A 14,292-nucleotide genomic window follows, 5' to 3' on the forward strand; every position below is an offset into this window, starting at 1 on the left:
AGTAGAATGTAGGAGTGAGGCTGCTCTGAACTCGCTGTGGACTCGATGCTGTCCCTGTGCACCATGGTCCTGTCACCTCTACTCTGTGCTGCTGACTGATGTGCTGTTGACAAGTGTGTCACACTGGGTCCATCTTTCTTCTGTTGATGGACAGACTGGAAATAAACACACACAAGTCCCTGGAGATGTGTCCAGAGCTTTCCCCACGCTTCTCAGGTCGAGGGCTTGTCTGTGTGGAGGTGTGTCTGGCCACAACCCCTGAAGACCCAATTGTCGCACCTGACCTTGGGACACTGCCCCCCTTAATCTTCATTGGATGGGATTTTCTCCAGAATTTTTTGTTCCCCAATAAAAGTCCACTCCCTGGTGTGTTCTTTCTCTCTCGCTGGCCTCTTCAGTAAACCTCGCTACTCTAATAGGTAGCTTGAGGCTGGAGGTGGCAAGAAGCTGTCCTGGAGCTGGTTTAAAGGTAACTAGAGCCTGTATCTTTAATTCAAACTCCCTTTTGGATTTGCCTCATAGCCGAACCTTCATTTATGAAGCCTGTGCTGGCCAAGGGCTAAATGCCTGGGGTCTGCCAGGTGCAGCACCAGGAGGGCTTGCAGAGAAGGAGTGGCTCTGGTCAGCATCTGCCCTCGTACCCAGCCCCAGGCTCCAGGCTCCCTGGCTGCAGTCACTGTCCTGTGCAAGGTCCCAGGACCCGCTTTCACAGAATAGGACTCTACTTCTCTCCAGGGCTCTGTGGGTGTCCACCAAGAAGGTCACTGAGGAAGTCTGTGAGGACATGGGGCTCATAGCAGGTGCTCAGACCCACCTCCCATCTCATTCCCCATCCTCCAAACCCTGGGTGCATGGAGAACTTTGCCATCTGAGCCCCACACTCTCCTCATTCACCCTTGGGCTACCTGCACCTGAATGCAATGCCAAAACCCAGACACTTTCTCTAATGGTAGATGCTCTAACTCACATTCTCTCCCTCTTCCCCTCCAATCCTACTGCCTCTCTCCCCCTGCAAAAGAAGGCTCAGTTCCACGCCTTGAGCTCCTGCACCTCCTGTGCCTCATCCTCCCCCTTAAAAGTGTGGATCCAGCGGCTCTAGCTGGGATCCATCTGTGATCAGGAACAGGCTTCCGGAGGCCCCAGATGTGGGGTCAATGAGGCATCAGCAGAGTGACCCAGTGACGGTGGCTACAAACTCACACTCAGGGTCTTTGGAAAAACATTTTCTCTGCAATTAAATTCTATCTTTATTGTGTTTCAAAACAGCACACGTCATTGGGGAAGGTGGAGAAGGTGAGAGCAGGAGGAAGCGGTGGGCTGCATGGAGACGCACAGGAGACCTCAGCCCCGGAGCCAGGTGGGCATCTCTGCAGTCTGTGAGCAGGGAGATGGAGGCCAGCAGAGCAGCCAAACCTTGAGCACTCCGCTGCTGAAGCTGATCAGGAGGCACTTGGTAGACGCCTCCACTCCACCTCTGACCAGGGCTGCATTGGCCTTCGCCTCCTTTCCACATGGCAGGGCTGAGCAAGGCCATTGTCTTAGGGCAGGGGACATCTGCAGTCTGGATTTTCCAAAAGAGCCAAGGCTGCCTTTCCATGTGAAGATGGCTTGTGTTACCTGTCACTACAGCCACTTTTTCCCTGGAAGGGCAGAAATAAGAACCTCTCAGGTCAGTGACATCCCTCAAGCCATGTGGATCAGATCTTTTTTCTAGTTACAGTCCCCCCATCAGTCTATCCCTTTCATCTATGGACTAGACCCATCATCTCAGGCCTGGTCAGCAGCACAATCTGCAGCCACACACTCATGTGCCAAGAGCCAGCATTAGGATCCAGGATGATCCCAGACCTGCCTGTGGAGGAAGCAAGTACCCAGCACACCACGCCTGTCTCTGCCTCAGCACGCCTGGTCCTGCTGCCTGTCCACTGTCAGCTGAGCTTGGCTCAGGTGTGTCTAGGATGGGGTTGCCTGGTCTTTATCTTGGCATTTGTTTTGTCTCGACCTGGCTCAGCTCAGCCTGGACTTGCTCTGGGCTTTTAGTCTTGTATGGACCCTTGGCCTTGTGACTTATCCTACTCTGTTTACACAGGCTTCTGTGTGCTCCTAGATTTAACTTCAGTCTAGGTATGTCCAAGTCTCTGAATGAGCTCCCCAACCCATGGAGCTCCCTGGGGGACAGCTGCTTGGTAAAGCGCCTGTCATCTCACTGGAACAGTCAGGCAGAACAGCCTCATAGGCCACAGGACAGGACTCGGCCTCTTCTTAACCGGCCCCTGTCTGCATCCTTCCCTGGAGGGTGCTGCTAGTACCACACAGAGCATGGGCCCAGGCGCATATGGGCCTGGATTCTGGTACCTGTTCTGCCCCTCGTTGCTTGAGTTCCATTGACAAAGTCACATCAATCCCCTGAGCTCCTTTGCAATTTGGAAACTGAGGGAATCCCTGCTCCCTTACAGACTTGAGGCAGGTGGTCCATGACATCAGGTGTGTCGAGCATCCTGCTGACTCGGGGTAGGAAAAAACCTCTCAACTTTGGAAAGCTCTTTACTCCCCAGTTTTACCCCAGGATGGAGCCAGAAGCTCTTCCTACCCCTGTGCCTTTTCGTGTCAGACCAGACCTATGATGTCCCTTCCCAGTGACCCTCAGTTCCTGCTCCCACGCGGCCGACTTGCTCTGTGCTCACATCCTCTCTCTGTGTCCCTCCAATCCTACTGCCTCTCTCCTCCTGCAAAAGGAGGCTCAGTCCCACTCCTTGAGCTGGGTGCTGGGGCAGAGGCCAGTCCTGCAGCTCAAGAGAGGGCCCTGCTTGTTCTGGAGGGTGATGGTGCCAGCTCTGTGGCTGTGCCCTTCTTGAGGGTGGCCTGCAGGTCTGGCTGAGGGATGGAGCTTGCACAAGAATACTCCAGGGGGGTGGGCTGGGGATGTGGCTCAAGCCGTAGCGTGCTCGCCTGGCATGTGCGGGGCACTGGGTTCGATCCTCAGCACCACATAAAAATATAATAAAGATGTTGTGTCCACCAAAAACTAAAAAATAAATATTAAAAAAATTCTCTCTCTCTCCCTCTCCCTCTCTCTCTCTCTCTCTCTCTCTCTCTCTAAAAAAAAAAAAAAAAAAAAAAGAATGCTCCAGGGCTACTGGGAGAGAGCTTCAGAGAGTGGCAGGCAGCAGTGCAGGGCTCTGGAGGCACAGGGCAAGCAGCCAGGGCAGAGGCCTGTGTGGGAAAGTCTCCTATATACTATCTACTAGACAAATAGACCTTCCCCCAAAACAGCTAATGAATGCACGCATCATATTCCACAGACACGTACCTGTGGACTGTGGACCAAGGGACACAACTCCAAGGGCAAAACTTCAGAACCAGAACTATGCAGAGAGGGGGTGCCTTGTTCTGAGACCATCTGACAGCTGGGTCTGTTCCTGCTCCCTGTGGCCTTCTGTGCAGCTGCACCATGTTCTGCCCACTCTGTCCAGCTTCTCAGCTCCTTCACCTTCACTCTTCATCACATGGAGTTTCCTCCCTGGGTCTGAAACAGAATTTTCTTATCACACTGCACTGCCCATTTCACGGGCTCATCCTGCCTTACTGGATAAACACTTCCTCCTGCCCCTTTCAAGTGCTTTACAATTTCTAGAAGTGGACAAGTGAGCCAGAGTTCCTTCTGATTGTTCCATCTGCATTATTGAGCCCAAGGCATGTGTGCTGAGGCTGGGTTGTGTGCTGGTCCAGTTATGAACTTACTTTCCATATACTTCCTACTAGCTTCTTGGCCTGTAGTTTATTTGGAAATATCCATTTCAACTCATCCTCAGTGACACTTGATATTTTCATTTTAAGAAATGACTTTGCTGATTAGAGGGTGGCTTTGCTTTTATTTATGTTTCTCAGTGCCAAATCCTAAAGCCCTACTAAGGTGGATGCGTTTGCCCAATCTCTCAGTTTTCAGCGATTTCTTTTTCTCCTGAAAGTCCCTGTTGGTTGCTCTGAATGAAGGTATATATGGTTTTCTTAAACTCTAACTTCAGGTTCAGAGGAGCCCTGCAGAGCCCAAGCCAAGCTGTGATCTTTGGTTTGCGTTCTTCTAGAGGGAAGCAGTGGTGGAGGCTCCAGGAGAAGAGTCATTTGGAGGGACCAGAGGACCAGGAGAAACCTGGGGAGGGAGAGCAGCCCTGGAAGCTGGATGGAAGCAGGGGAGACAGCAAAAGGGTATTAGCCTTCATAGCTGGGCTCTAGGACAGAGCTGGCCCTGTGGCCCCAAACCCTGCCAGCTCTGCTGCATCCTCCCTCAATGCCATGTGCATATTTCTTTGTGCATGGGAACATGCGGTAGAAGCCATGCTCGGCCATGGCAGGGCTCATGCTTGGACATTTCAGCCCAGCCTAGGCTGCTAGGACCAGACTCCGGGCCTCCTGTTCCCTGCTATTCTCAGGGCTTATGACCTGGGGATCTCTCCACCGAGTCTTGCTATCACCTGAGTCTTTTTCAGTTGCATACATGGCGTGCTCTACTCCAGGTCCCTTCATAGCCATGCAGAGTACGGGTCGCATGAGGCATCTACAAAAGGAAAATCACCAATCACCACCTGTTGCAGGCTGGTTTGCTGTTTTGATAATTGTCTCAATTTAATGATGAGATGGAGAAAAGGGTAATAATGCAGGAATGTTTATGTCTGTAGTTATTCCATTGTGAATAGCTACAAAAGTGTGTGGAACTACACTTCCAGAACTCAACACTAGCATCCATTCAACCCAGAACACCCCTTTGCCCTACACAAAGTAGTGCAATGCACATGAATGTTCTGCTTGCTTTGTTTTTGTCTTATATATAAATAAAATTATCAACCAACATTCTTGTCAGAACTACACTCAATATTAGCCAGTGAACACCACAAGCAAATTCTCTCTTGAATCAGATAGCAGTGAAGCATTTGCTATGAGATTGATCTCGTCTATGGTAGTTCTGTGGCAACCATCAGCTGGCTACAGATACACAAGTCCAGCCAGAACTGAAGCATTTGGTGAAAAGCCCTTGATCTGTGGAATTTAGAATCAAGAGAGGTTTATTTTAAGATGACTTGTGAAGTGCATGTACCAGTGAAGTTAATAATGAGTCCACAAGTGCTCTTCAGAAAGCCTGCTGCTCCACATCCAATGGAACCACAGGTAGGGTGCAGGGAGGGGCCCACTGATGACCTCTGAAGTCCCAGGAGGGCTAAGGGGCATGGCACACCACTGGGTCAGGCCCAGGACAAAGCAGGGCCCAGGCCCACCCCACTCAGATCCTTTCCCCACTCACCTGCTAGGCCTGGAGCTCTTGTTCCTCCCCTCAGTGCTACTCCTCGACTGGCTACAGAGCAGAACATGGCGAGTATGTCCCCAAAATGCTGGACTCAAGATGGGAAAGGAGAACCCACTCTCAAACCCCAACACTTCCTCCAGAAAACAACAGCCAGGACAGCCAAATGTCTCCAGCAAGCATCACAAGCTGGGGCCATGAAGGTCAGCTACACATTTAGAGCAGCCATGCACCCCACCATGGGCAGCCAAGAAATTTAAACTCCCAGTATCTCAAGAACCCAAAAGAAACCATATAACAAGCTCTACAAAAAACAAGCAAAAAAGGAAATACTCAAAAGAGTCCAGATGGCTGAGTAGGAAGACCATGAGGCTAACAGTGGCTGTAGTCAGAATGTACAGGTGACTGAGCAGATAGACCAAGTGAATGAGAGCCCAGGAAAAAAGAGGACCAGGGATGAGGACAGAGGAGGACACTGGCAGGCAAGCACCACTTACCCACAGGGCCCAGGGCATCACCCACAGGCCTAAAACAAGACCCAAGGAAACTGCTGGGTGAAGGGCACTCACCCCCACAGGACCCTGAAAAGATTGACCCAGGAGAGCTAGGACTCCAGACACAGAGGACACTGGGGACCAGCAGGCAAGGAGCGCTCAGAGGAGACTGGGCCCTGGCAGGTAAGGGGAACTCCCCCACAGGCCCAGAGGACACTGAGTCCTGGCAGGCAAGGGGCACTCACCCACAGGGCCCAGGGCAGACTGAGCACTGGTGAGGGAGGGGCAGCACCCACCGGCCCCAGAGGAGACCCACTGGGCACTTCTGGGCGAGGGGCGCTCACCCCTCAGGACCCAGAGGAGACTGAGCCAGGGGCGCTCAGCCAGGGACCCAGGGGCCCTCCCAAGCAGAACCCTGGGGAAAGGGAACAGGGCTGGGACCCCTGGCAGCTGGGGCGGAGGCCGCCACGCGTGCCCGCGCTCTGCGCACCAGCAGCACCCCAGAGCACACTGAGCAAGGCAGGGCGAGGGGCGCTCATCAGCAGGGCCCAGAGCGCCCTGGGGACTGCAGGCCGCCTGGGGCGCTCACCCACAGCCAGCAGGCCAGGCCCAGCACTGCAGAAGGAAGGGGTGCTCACCCCCAGGAACCAAGGAAGCCTGAGCCCATTTCCCAGGGCCAGGCTGGCTCCCCTGGCTCCCCTCCACACTCAGGGCCACCCGGAGCACTTCTGGGTGAGGGGCGCTCACCCCCAGAACCCCGAGCAGCCAGAGCGCTGGGGGGCTGAGGGAGCTCACCCGCAGCAGCAACCCTGGAGAATGAGTGCCAGTGGGCGAGGGGCGCTCTCCCACAGGGCTCAGAGTCCTGGGCCCCTTTTTCGGAGATGCCCTCAGCCCCAAGTCTCCCTTCCCTGGGCCAGGGTGGGACAGTGGTGCCCTTTTCAGAAAAGGGTCTCCGCAGGTCCTTCATGACGGTGGAGAGTTGTTGTATGCCAAATCTCCCCCGCTCCTGCCCAGGTGGGCGCTGCTCTGGATCCAGGGCTCCCACTGGGTTCTTCCCTGGGGCCCAGACAGCGCCTGGTGGCGCGTCCCAGGAGATCCCCACAAGCCTTGAAAATTGGCCCCGCGTCCACTGGTGCCAGGGACCTCTGCGATCCCGGGCAGGTGGGGGTCATGCACAGGAGCGCAGCCCAAAGCACAGAAAATGGTGTGTCCCGCGGGATGGATCCGCGTCCTGGGTGCCCTTGGAGTTGAGATCCCCTAACAGTGTTCCTGGGGTTGCAGGTTTCCAGCACAAGCCTGCCTGCAGGGCCGCACCAGAGGCCAAAAGCCAGCTGTTTGCCAGGAGGAGCTCTCCACCTTGCTCCAAGTCTCCAGGGTGGCGTCCTCCACAGGGACTCTTCAGCCCTCAGGCCAAAGAGGGTGTCCCAGCCTGGGAGAGGAAGACCCCAGCCACACAGTTCACTCCCCAGGCGCCAGGTGGCCTTAGGGCTCAGAGGACACTGAGCCCTGGCGGGCGAGGGGCGCTCACCCACAGGGCCCAGGGCAGACTGAGCACTGGCGAGGGAGGGGAAGCACCCAAGGGCCCCAGAGGAGACCCACTGGGCACTGCTGGGCGAGGGGCGCTCAGCCTGGGGACACAGAGGACACTGGGGATCAGCGGGTGAGGGGCGCTCTCCCGCGGGCTCCAGAGGTCACTGCTCCCTGGCGTCCCTGAGGGGCTAACCCCAGAGGCCCCGGCACACCAAGAACCAGCGGGCGAGGGGCGCTCACCCGCAGGCCCCAGGAGGACAAGGAAGCCTGCTGACTTTTGCTCCTGGCTTTGGATTTCTTCACAGGGTTGACCGTATTGTGGGGTCCTATGTGTGCCTTGACTGTGGAGATGCTTCTCTGGAGTAGCATTGTGATGACATCTACTGTCCCCAGTGGATAAACGGTCCCTGGGCTAGCATTCAGGTGAGTTCCTTGTCTCAGAACACCACAGCCTGCTGGCAGCACAGCATCTGTCCTCATGTCATGCAGACTAGATGTTCAGCTTATGTGTGATTATTCCCATTTTAGTGTAAGGTAAGTGGTTCATTTTGTGCCTATTATCCAGGACAGGAAGCAGAGTTTTATAAATCCCAGTTCCTGGCTGGGAGAGCCCTTTCCTGACTGCTGACTTTATTCAAGGTATTCATCTTCAGTTGAATACCTTGAATAAAGTCAGCAGTTTATTTGCAAGACAGTGCTCCTATCTGGGCTCAGTGGGCGTGCCTGTCATCACAGCTGCTTGGGAGACTCAGGCAGGAGGATCCCAACTTCAATGCCAGCCTCAGCAACTTAGTGAGGACCTGTCTCAAAATAAAAAGTAAAAAGGACCAGGGGTGTATCTCATTGGTAAAGCACTCCTGGGTTCAATCCCCAGTACCCCCCCCCAAAAAAAAAATGAATGTGCTTCTAGGTAAGTACTAAACCTGCAGGCTCTTATACACTCTAAGGTTCCTTTCATATGGAATTCTGGAAAAGCCCAAACTGTAGGGACAGACATAGATCAGTGGTTTCCAGGGACAAAGGGTGGGGAAAGGGAGAGACTACAATGAGCAGAGGGGAGTTTGGGGTGACAGAACTATTCTCTATCTTGACTAGGATAGTAATTATATGGCTGTATTTGTCAGAACTCACAGACTATACACTAAAAAGGTTGAATTCTATTGTGTGTGAATTACGCCTTCATCTCATTTTCTAAAATAGTTTTTTAGATGTCGATGGACCTTTATTTTATTTATATGTGGTGCTGAGAATCAAACCCAGTGCCTCACACATGCTAGGCAAGTGCTCTACCACTGAGCCCCAGCCCCTTCATCTCATTTTTTTTAAAAAAGATATAAAATAATAAACTGTATATACAGGTAAATATAAATTACACAAAGACTATTTGTAAACATGATAATTTGTAAAAATCCTAGCCTCTGAAGCATATGGTAGTTCAACCTCTGATCATAACCAAGAGTCTCCTCTTTTTTTTATTGTTGGTTGTTCAAAATATTACATAGTTCTTGATATATCATATTTCACACTTTGATTCAAGTGGGTTATGAACTCCCATTTTTACCCCGTATACAGATTGCAGAATCACATCAGTTACACTTCCATTGATTTATATATTGACATACTCATGTATGTTGTATTCTGCTGCCTTTCCTATCCTCTACTATCCCTCCTCCCCTCCCCTCCCCTCTTCTCTCTCTACCCCTTCTACTGTAATTCATTTCTCCCCCTTGTATTATTTTTCCCTTTCCCCCCACTTCCTCTTGTATGTAATTTTGTATAACCCTGAAGGTCTCCTTCCATTTCCATGCAATTTCCCTTCTCTCTCCCTTTCCCTCCCACCTCTCATCCCTGGTTAATGTTAGTCTTCTTCTCATGCTCTTCTTCCCTACTCTGTTCTTACTCTCCTTATATCAAAGAAGACATTTGGCGTTTGTTTTTTAGGGATTGGCTGGCTTCACTTAGCATAATCTGCTCTAATGCCATCCATTTCCCTCCAAATTCTATGATTTTGTCATTTTTTAATGCAGAGTAATACTCCATTGTGTATTAATGCCACATTTTTTTATCCATTCGTCTATTGAAGGGCATCTAGGTTGGTTCCACAGTCTTGCTATTGTGAATTGTGCTGCTATGAACATCGATATAGCAGTGTCCCTGTAGCATGCTCTTTTTAGGTCTTTAGGGAATAGACGGAGAAGGGGAATAGCTGGGTCAAATGGTGGTTCCATTCCCTTTAATACCAGCTCTGGGAGGGCTTCTCCTAGCTCCCACCACCAGCCACCAAATGCAGTAACGAGGTTTACTGAAGAGGCTAGCAAGAGGGAACATGCCAGGGAGTGGACTTTCATTGAGAAACAAAAAATTCCAGGGAAAATCCCATCCAATGAAGGTTAAGGGGGGCAGCAGCCCAAGGTCAGGGGCAAGGATTGGGTCTTCAGGGCAGTGACCAGACACGCCTCTGCACTGACAAGCCCTCGGACCTGGAGAAGGATGGGGAAATCTCTGACACAGCTGTGTCTAAACGCCTCTCACCCAGCCATGGAGGTAACTCAAATCACGTGTGAGGATGGCCTCCCACAAAAATTGTTTTGTTTTACTTGACTGTCATTTACTTAGTTGGAAGCTGATTTAGTAAGTGGTGTTTTGTTTAGAACAGCCTTTCACCTTTTTTTCTCTTAAAGCAAAATGTTGTTAAAGGACTGTATCATGGTATTTCACTATTTCCGTTCGGATTAAAACCTGAAATTAGATTCTTTCAAGTTGACTGGTATAAGACATGAACTATATGATAAAATATTCACCAATAGTGGTTAGGGCAAAAGTAGTTCTGGATAACAATCAGTGAGTGATCATCAGTTCATTTTATACAGACCATAACTTCGGAACTTTCATCCACTCGCTTAGAGAAAGTAATATTTTATGCTGGCAAGTAAGGACTGATTTGACAACCAGTGTGACTCTTGAGGGAAAACAGAATTATTAGATTTATTAAAAGTGTAGACTTTCTTTTGCAAGACCCGAATTTTTTTATTTCTATTAATTTTGGGCTCAAGTATCAGGCAGATTCTTCACTGCTTCAAATGCTTTAATAAAGAGCTGCTTCTTATTTTTAAGAAGGAGGTTATACTACTACTTTCATTTCAGGTTTAAATGTATACTTTAAACACATGCACACACACATTTAGAGAGCATATTTAACATTTGAATAAAGCTTTAACTATAGTTAGGGCATTTTTAATACATGTTCGTTCTTGGTCTCTATTGGGTAAAACTTGTTCAAAGTGTTCTCTGTGTATAGGTGCAGGTTGGCCAATTGTCACTTGTTGGCAATGATATAGAAGTTGAAAGTGAGCAGTTCAAAAAACTTAAAGTAGTTTAGCAGAGTCATTTTATGAGTATCAAATCTAAGAATACCAAAAGCTGAGAATTATGTGTTTGATTCTTTTTTCAGTGTCCTAATAATTCATGTGTATTTTACAAATATCTCCCCAAAAACCAAAGACTAGGTAAACCTTTATCAGTGAACCACAGCAGAATGCAATTCTAAATTTCAGGAAAATGGGCATCAAATATAAAAGACAGGAACTGGGGTTGTGGGTCAGTGGAACAGCCCTCACTTAGCACATGCAAGGTACTGAGTAGGATTCTTAGAACCACATAAAAATTAATTAATTGATTGATGAGTGATTAATTAATTAAAGGTAGAAGAAGAACTCAAAGATGAAGAACACAAAGAAAAATAGGAAGAAGAAGAAGGAGGAGGAGGAGGAGGAAGGAAGAAGAGGAAGAAGTCATCAAGATGACTCAGGGAAAATGGGAACAGAGTAAGTTTAAATTGTGGTTTCCAATTCCAAAATGTTTCCTGAGAACTGCAACTTTCTTTGTCTTTGAGATCTCCTACTTCCATGACATGTTTAGTAGTGTTTTCTGGTTTACTCTTAATGTGCTCTAGTTATTGTTTTATGGGAAAACTAGTAGACATGCCCCACAAGACTGAAAATCAATGAAAATCTTTCATTAAGCATAAAGTTCCTTTCACATTTGCTACAATCATAGTAAATACACTTTTTTTTTATAAAGGGACTGCCTTTGTTGGGCATTTAAAATATCCCCAAAGGCTAGATGACATACATGAAAATCCCATTGTTGTTTATAGAATACTGGATTAATCAAATTCAATGCTGTAATCTTTAGAGTAAAACAGAATGGAAATAATTTACTCATAGTATCATATTTAAACCATCTTTATTTCCAAAATACTATCCTAAGAATTATAGTTTTATTTAGCTTCAATCGGAGCAAAAGTATAATCACTTATTTAAGTAAAAGCAATTACTTAAAAACTAAAAATGAGAGGTAAGTCAAATTACTTTCGAAGAGAGATCAAAAACATCAGGTTTCTTGTTGATGTTCAGTAGCAGGCTCACTTGAAGGCGGAATGAAGCCTGAAGGGCACTCACTTCTACTTTCAGAATGCAGGGGTGGGGGGAGGAAATCCAGCTCTTGGAAGAAGGTCATGAGGAAAATACCTCCATTCATAGACATCTGACATTGGAAAAAATGGAGGGGGTGGTGGGCCCGGTGGAAAATAATCTCGAGGTGCCCCATACCTGTTTCCTGGAGGAGGTGGAGGGAAAAATGGTCCTCTTCTCATGAACTGACTCCTTGGGTCCACAGGAAACAATTCACCTCTGACTGGAGGAAAAGGTGCCAAAAATGAGCTGGAGCCAGTTGCTTGGTTTTCAGCAGGGAGAGGTGAATCGGGCACATTGGAATCATCAAGATTGATTTTGGTCTCCTTTCTACTGGATTGACTTTCTGAAGACATAGGCCCATCCTTTTTATCCAAAGAAGGCAGATTAGAACCTCTGAGTTCTGCTGGTCGCGATGGTCTACCATAATTCGAATAACATCCACCTTGCCAAGGAGGACCCAATGGTGAGGGACCATTGGGGGAATGCTTTCTGCCCAATGCTACATTTGAAACACCAAGTGCACAGGGATCTTCCTCTACAAGTTCAAATTGAAGCTGCCTTTCAGTTAACTTTTGTCTATTGCGAGCGTTTTGTTTCATGAAATAATGGAGGTTTCTTTCAGCAATGAAAACCGCCAACTCACTCTCATGTGCTTTTTTCTCAGAGTAAATAATCTTCCCCTGACAGGACTGAATGGTTCTCTCCAATTCTTCTTTAAGATATTTGGCTCGCTTTCTGTAGGTCTCCAGCTCTTCTCTTGTATGGCCCATCTCTTCTTTGACCTTGGAAAGTTTCTCCTCTTGCTCCACCTGGTAATTTTCCTCTACTCTGAGTTTCCTATGGAGTTTCATCATATTTTCTTGATAGCATTCCATCATGACTTTAAATTTCTGCTGAAGGTTCTCATTCTCACCTTCAAGCTGTGTATTTTCTGACAGCAAGGTTGCCTGTTCGGTCTTCAGCCTTCTAATCTGTTCTCTAAGGTCTTCCTTTGTTTTCTCTACTTCAGATAAGGAAGCACAAGTTTGATATCTTTGTCCTTCTAAGGTTTCTAAGGAGGCCTTTAGCTTAGCGCCATCAACCAGTTTCTTCAAAGCTCCTTTGGGCTCATCATCCAAGTGAGCACCAATTCCTGATTCACTCGTCATTCCCCATTCCAAGTTCCCAATGTCTGTTTGGGCTCTCTTGCTTGGAGAAGACCTATCTTTCATCTTGAGCAAGCCTTCAGTCAGAGACTCCATGTGATTTTCTTTATCAGTTTGAGCTTGTTTTGCATGGAATTGAAAGTCTTCCAATGTGGTGCTCTCTTTACATTGGACACGTCCTTGTTCCCTCCATGCTTCAGCGTCTCCTTGTAAGATCGGTTTCTCACTTTGCTGAAGCTGGGAACATTCATCCAAGGCTTCCTTCATTGCCAGCTGAAGTCCTTCCTCACTCATTTGAAGCAGTCTCAAGTTTGTTTTAGTTTCAGCTATTTGTGAGCTGATTGATTCTGATTCACCTTCAAGGGACTTTATCCTTCTCGATATATCTGCCATGATTTCATCCTGTTTACAATGTTTGGCCTTTTGTTCTTCTAGCTCTTTTTCTAGAAAGAGTCTTTCATCCCCATGGCTAGGTTTGGACCTATGCAGCTTTTCATAGGTCTCCAAATCTGGGACGTCTTTTGGATCCTTCTCAGAACTGCTGCCCTTTAAAGTGGACTCTAAGCCTTCAAGCTCTTTTTGAACAAGGCTGACTTTTTCAAGTAGTTCACATTTTTCTTCAATTCTTCTAGAAAGTTTTAAAGCCAGCTGTTTTTCTCTTCCCACATGAAGCCTCCTTCTAACACAATGAAAACTTCTCCACAAAAACAAGAGAAGAGCAAAACATCCAATAGCTCTACACATCACCAACTCCCAAGGAACACCATAAGGATTAGGGCCTGGCTTCATGTCTTCAGACAATGCTGCCACAACCCTGCCTACTTCTTCCAGGACCACCCGCTAATATGGCTGTAGGGCAGTCCTTGGTGCCTCCATCAAGCTAAGTTGGCTTTGGCTCTTGCCACCACAACCACAGCCTGCCCAGGCAGGCGAACGTAGGCTGTGAACACTCAGGTGTTTGGTGAGGAACTCAAACCTGCACCAGGCAACGGAACAGACCACTGAGAACCCCTGCAAGGGGGGGGGGTTGTGATGGTGGGGAGCTGGGTGAAGGACTCCCAGGAGCCTTGAGGTGCTCAAGTGCCCATCAGGGGAGTCTTGGCCCCTTCCTTCCCTAACCACTGCATCCTGAAGTGTCACAGGTTCAAGTCCCTTCCACTCCAGCCAGACAGGAGTCCTCTCTATGCCTCCCACCCCTGAGTTTGGTTTAGGCCAGGCCAAGGAAGGTGGAGCCTCTTAAGTTTCTATACAGTCATAATGCCACTCAGTTTGATGTCATACAAATTCTAAAGCTTTCTAAACTGTCTCAACAGATTTTATGTCATATATTTATATTTGTACTGCTTGCCCTT

The 14,292-nt window shown here is 48.5% G+C and overlaps 1 pseudogene; it reads right to left on the reverse strand.

Moving 5' to 3' along the window:
* Window positions 1–11,712: 11,712 nt before the first annotated feature.
* LOC144375805 (melanoma inhibitory activity protein 2 pseudogene) lies at window positions 11,713–13,744 on the reverse strand (annotated as a pseudogene).
* Between the last annotated feature and the right edge of the window lie 548 nt (window positions 13,745–14,292).

Source organism: Ictidomys tridecemlineatus, chromosome 3 (assembly GCF_052094955.1).
Source record: "Ictidomys tridecemlineatus isolate mIctTri1 chromosome 3, mIctTri1.hap1, whole genome shotgun sequence".
Lineage (NCBI taxonomy): Eukaryota > Metazoa > Chordata > Mammalia > Rodentia > Sciuridae > Ictidomys > Ictidomys tridecemlineatus.